This window comes from Salvia splendens, chromosome 3 (genome assembly GCF_004379255.2).
Source record: "Salvia splendens isolate huo1 chromosome 3, SspV2, whole genome shotgun sequence".
Lineage (NCBI taxonomy): Eukaryota > Viridiplantae > Streptophyta > Magnoliopsida > Lamiales > Lamiaceae > Salvia > Salvia splendens.
Genome location: NC_056034.1, coordinates 29,271,193 through 29,277,200, shown reverse-complemented (window position 1 = coordinate 29,277,200; position 6,008 = coordinate 29,271,193).

Here is a 6,008-nt window from a genome sequence, read left to right as displayed (position 1 = left end):
CAGCCATTAAGTATCTGATTGCCAAGAAGGAATCCAAACCATGCTTGATCCGATGGGTACTCTTGTTACAAGAATTTGATTGGGAGGTGGAAGATAAGAGAGGAGTCGAGAACAAGGTGGCAGACCATTTGAGCAGAATAATGCAAGATGGAAACAGTGACGAAGTGCATGATAAGTTTCCAGAGGAACATTTATGTGAGGTGATTTTTGCGCCCAGGAAAATTGATTGGGAAGAAGTGTACAAACTTACTGGTCAGAATGATACAGCAAAAGGAAAGGAGAAGGTAGGGGAGGAGCCATGGTATGCGGACCTGGCCAACTACCTAGTAACTGGAGAACTTCCAGAAGCACCAAGTGTTACCAAGGCACAAAGAATGAAGATCAAGAGTGAAGCAAAATACTACTTTTGGGACGACCCCTACCTATGGAGGGTAGGATCCGATCAAGTGATAAGAAGGTGCATTCCTGACTGGGAGCAGCGGGATGTTCTAACCCACTGCCATTCGTTAGCATGCGGAGGACATTTCGGGTCCAAGAAGACGGCAAGGAAGATTATGGATAGCGGCTTTTATTGGCCAACACTCAACAAAGATGCGTACGAGTTCTGCAGAAGTTGCGAGCGTTGCCAACTGACCGGTGGAATATCTGCCCGGGACGAAATGCCGCAGGTACCCATAATAGTTTGCGAGCTATTCGACATATGGGGAATGGATTTCATGGGGCCTTTTCCTTCGTCCTATGGCAATCTGTATATCCTAGTCGCGGTAGATTACGTCTCCAAATGGGTAGAAGCCAAGGCCACAAGTACGTGTGAAGCAAAGGAGGTGGCCAAGTTCTTAAAGAGTCATATCTTCAGCCGGTTCGGAGTTCCAAGGGCGATCATATCAGATCAAGGTACACACTTCTGTAATCGCACAATTGAAGCCTTAATGAAGAAATACGGTGTGCACCATAGACTTTCCAGCCCGTACCATCCGCAAGCCAATGGTCAAGCGGAGATCTCTAACCGTGAGATAAAGAAGATTTTGGAGAAGACTGTGAACACTTCGAGGAAAGACTGGAGTGTGAGGTTAGAGGATGCTCTCTGGGCGTATCGAACAGCCTACAAAACCCCCATAGGCATGTCCCCTTACCGGATCGTTTTTGGGAAGATGTGCCATTTACCGGTTGGGATCGAGCATCGAGCATACTGGGCAGTACAGAAAGTGAATATGGATGCTACAGCCTGCGAAGAGGAAAGGAAGCTGCAGCTGCAGGAGCTTGAGGAACTTAGATTGGAGTCATTCGACTCAGCCATGTGGTACAAGGAGCGAACCAAACTGTGGCATGATCGAAATCTGAGAACTAAGGAGCTCCACGTTGGCCAGAAAGTACTACTCTTCCAGTCAAGATTGAAGCTTATGCCAGGGAAACTCAAGTCCAAATGGACAGGACCTTACATCATAACTGCACTCAGATCCAATGGAGCAGTAGAAATTTCAGGGAGTTTTCCTAACTCGGAACCTTTCATAGTAAATGGACATATGTTGAAAATATTCAGGGAGAATAGCGAAGTGGGTGTAGTGGATAAAATTCCACTGCAAACACTTACATCGGTTTCATACTGATCAGTAAGATAGGAATTTGGAATTCCACATGGCTAGTTCCATTTTGATAATTTTCTGCGTATACTGGCCAAGTAGGATTCCAAATTACCCAAGAAAGGTGTAAATATTGTAAATACGTAATTAGTCTTTGCATGTCAGATAATTTCTAAGAAAATCCAAAAATATTTTCGGGCCTTAAATTTAATTTGGAGTACACATTGACCAAGAGACTACCTATTTGGTGCTATTTCAATTCTAATTTAAGAGCCCATTTGAATTATTTCCCTTATTAGGCAAGTAATGGTAGGTTTCGAGAAAAGACGAAATTTTGAATTAAGACTTATGCAGCTTTTGCAGGGTGGCAGCGGCAGGAGTGGCGTGGAGCAGAGAGAGTAGACGCGATAGCCAATCAGGGGCCAGCATTCCTAACCGCCTTCCGTCCAAGCGTCGCGACCGGCAACTCCCTATAGCCGGTTGTAACCACCTGCAACTGCTATCTCTCGCCTAAATTAAACGACCGTCCCAAACTTTATCCCTCACAAACCCTCATTTTCAAATTCCCTTTTTTTTTCAAGAGATATTATCCCATACTCTCTCAAGAAAGCGTAAATCACAAACCCTCATTTTCTTCCATTTTCTCCCAGATATCAAGACCAAATTCCACTCTTTACAAGCCCTAATTTTCAGCCATGGGGAAGAAAGCATTTGCTACCAAAATCAAACCGCCCTCAAAGAAAACCAGTGAGGAAGGAAACCTTGAAATACCACCACCACTAAACCCACAACGTCCCGCGCCAACACAACAAGCCCCGCCGATGGTCTCTCTGGATGCAATGGCGGAGTTTCTCCGATTGCAGGATCCGAATAGGAATTGGGCAGCGGAGTTAGAGTATTTTAACCAAGGTAGAGGGCAAGGGAGCGGAGCCGGAGCAACTCATGCGGCAACCATGCCAGTAACCACTACGCAACCCTTGACCCCTATTTCATCTACATTGCCGATTCCGTCGATGATTCCCCAAGAAAGCAACCCCCCCAACTGAAGCCGAAATGACAGAGACGGAAGGAATTTTTCCGACGACCCAGGAAGCCGAACTTGAGGATCTCGAGGCCATTGCGGCTTATTATGCCTCTGATGAAGAAGAAAGAGCGGAAAGGCTGAGAAGGGAGCAACAAGACCAGGAAGGGGGAGAAGGAATTGAGGAGACGCCAGAAGTGGAAGCGGTTCGCCAAGAAGTAATTAGGGAGGAGATCGACCTGAATAAGTCGGCCCAAAAGCGCGGCCTCATGACGGAAACGGAGTTTGAATCAATAGTGGAAGAGGTGAATCGCAGGGAAGATACTGCTCTAATGGCTGAGGGTCTAGACCTCGCATCGAGGGCAGTAGGAGAGGATGAACAAGCTTTTACAGAACCCATACCGAAGGATAAGGCATCCCAGTCAGTAGGGGAAGAGGAGAGGGAAGAACAGAGTGAAGAGAAAGGGCCAGAGCCAGTTGATACCCAAGTGGAAGCAGGGGATGATCGAATACAAGTAGATGAGGAGAGACCAACCGTAGACACTCAAGTACCGGAAGCTGTGGCGCCTCCCGTCTTAAAACCCCACCCAGTGAAGCGGCAATTGGTTCTGAAGGTGCGGGTATCTCAGCGATGCCTGGGTAAAAGAGCAGCCAGCAAGGCCAAGACAAGCACGGCTGAGAACCCAGTAGAGATCGAGAGCGAGGAAGAACAAGCCACTCCAACGAAGGCAGGGGGTGAACCTGCACAGCCTACTGCTCAGGAGGAAGAAGCACAATATCAGCGAGCCAGAAAGAGGAAAGGGAAGGCTCCAATCCAGAAGAAAGCAGTAACAAAGAGGTCCAGGGCAGCAAACACAGGAATTGTGATTACCGAAGCTTCTCAGAGGATCCCATCAAGCCAGCAAGAGCAGAGTGATAGTGAGTATGAGATTAGTGAGGAGTCTGCATCGGATAGTGATGAGTCCGTGGAAGAGGAGGAATATGGGGAACAGTCGCTCCCAGGTGATCACCGAGAGCTTGTCCACCCACCAGTGGAGAGACTCCGATATAGAAGATGGACCATGGATTTCACAAATGAGATCGCCGAGGAGATGAAACTCTTCGAGAAGCAGAAACTGAAGGATACCTTCGAGAGTCTGGACGATGGCAGCAAGGAAATTAAGTGCGGCAAGGTAATACACTACCCTTCTCTGGATGAACTAGGTGTTCGTGACCAATTCCTTGCTTATATAAATGCTTTGGGTTTTGAGTGGCTACTGCAAAATGGGGATCCACGTATCAGTGTGAGATTAGCGAAGGAGTTCTTCACTACCTTTCGGTTTAAGGTGACAACGGACCTGGATGAAGTGTCCATTAGTTTTAGATTGTTTGCGGCAGAGTTTAGTATGAACTTGATAGAGTGGACATGTCGGATGGGCATGTGTACATTGGAAGAAGCGATCAGTTCTGAGTGGAGAGACAGGGAGAGGGGTATCCCTCGTAGGCACGTGGATTTTGATCAACAGGAGGCCTGGGCTGAACTTACTCACACCGGCGCTGGAGAATTCGCGTCCACTGTTTCCCGTTCCATCCATTTCAATGATCCAGTTCTGCGACTAATACAGCTCCACCTTGATGCCAACCTGCTGGGCCAATCTAACTCAGCCGTCCGCACTTCAATGACGGAGGTGTATCTCCTTTGGTGCGCAAGACAGGGACGCAAGCTGCATCTTGGATTTTGGACGGCATATCAGTGCCACTTGATCGCTACGCACCCTGCCAGAAACCTCACTCTTTGCCACATTTTGGGAGCTTTCGTAGGCAACAACCTCATTATCACTGAGGCTGAAGACTTGTCTCCGCTGCCCATGGTGCGGCCACCGGGATTATTCGACATACCTTACTTCGTTAGGACAAATGCGGTCTACATGAGGGTGGGACGACCGCAATTTTATGCAATGGGTGAGGAAGCCACGACAGGAGGAAGAGTCGCGTTATTGGAAAGGACGGTTACTGAATTGGCGGAGGAGAACAACCAGATGAGGGCAGAAATGATCCGATTGGCATCAGTAGTGGAACGGGTGTTGAAGGAATCTGCGGAGCAGAGGATACTGACCCAGAGGCAAGCGTCTATGGAAGTGATCGTGACTAATTTAGGAGAGGAGAACCGCAAGATACAGACGGAGATGCATAGGATGTTGTCCATGATCGACAATATCCTAGAGGAGGTGAGCCACCAGAGGGCGGCTGAAGCTATGAGAGTAAGGGGCAGTGTAGCCCAGGATACCGGACCAAGCGGCCATGCTGGCCAGGATGTTGAACCACAAGTCCCAGAGACCGTAGTGAAGGAGCAAGAGGAAGAGAAAGCCGAGGTGCCGGCAACTGCCGAGGAGCCGGCAAAGGATGATGAGAACCAAGCTGGAATGGAGACAGACCAACCGGAGGACCAACCGATAGAACGACCTGCACCACCTGCCCCACGAAGGAGCAGGAGACTCCGATAGACCTCCCCCCCCTACTGACCAAGTTAGTTTTTCTTTTTAAGTTTCAGTTTTTCTTTTAACTTTTCGTATTGTTGTTATGAGTTGGTTTTTGTTTAGGTAGTATAATTTGTGTTTGCGCGCAAACCCCACTTCATAACACTTAGCCTATTCCATAGTCTAAGTGTGAGAAGTTAAGGTTTGTTTCTTTGGAGCATGTTTTCTTTGTTTTGTTTGTTTTGTTTTCTCTGTCGCATGCATGTTAGCTCACACTTAGCCCATTGCATGGTCTAAGTGTGAGGAGTTTGTATATATGTGTTTGTGGTTATGTTTTGTTGATCTCTGTATAGGTGATAAAACCTCTCTCACTTAGCCTATTCCATAGTCTAAGTGTGAGAAGTTTTTGATTTAGTTTTGCTGTTTGTTGTCTGTGTGCCATCGTACTGGCCATTACCTTTTCCACTTCACAGCCTTATCTGAGGGCAGACACTTGTGAAGTGAGAGGGGGGACGCAATGTCCAGTAGGATGTATGTATATATGTGTAGTCTTTGTGTTTGTGCTTTTGTTTTGTTTTGTTAGGTCTAGTTTTATGTTGTGTGTGATTGGGCTTAAAACTCAACCGTCTTGAGCTGAAGGTGAGGGGAATTGAGGGAGATAGGACATGCTGGAAAACCTAAACCATCCCCGTTAGTACCTCCTAGTCAGGATAGATGAGGTGAGTATGAGAGAAAAGCCCATACTTAGAGCCAAACACGAAAGCCCTCTAAAAATGTGAGTTATAAGCCTTAAAGTGGAACCACTTTCCACATATATTGGAAAGAAAAGAGAGGCTGCCCCAATTCGCCTAGGGTGAAGTGATCACGGGTAGCAAATACTGAAGGCAGTAGGAACCCCCCCCCCCCCCCGTTTAAAAAAAAAAAAAAAAAAAAAAAAACCGCCTTAGAACC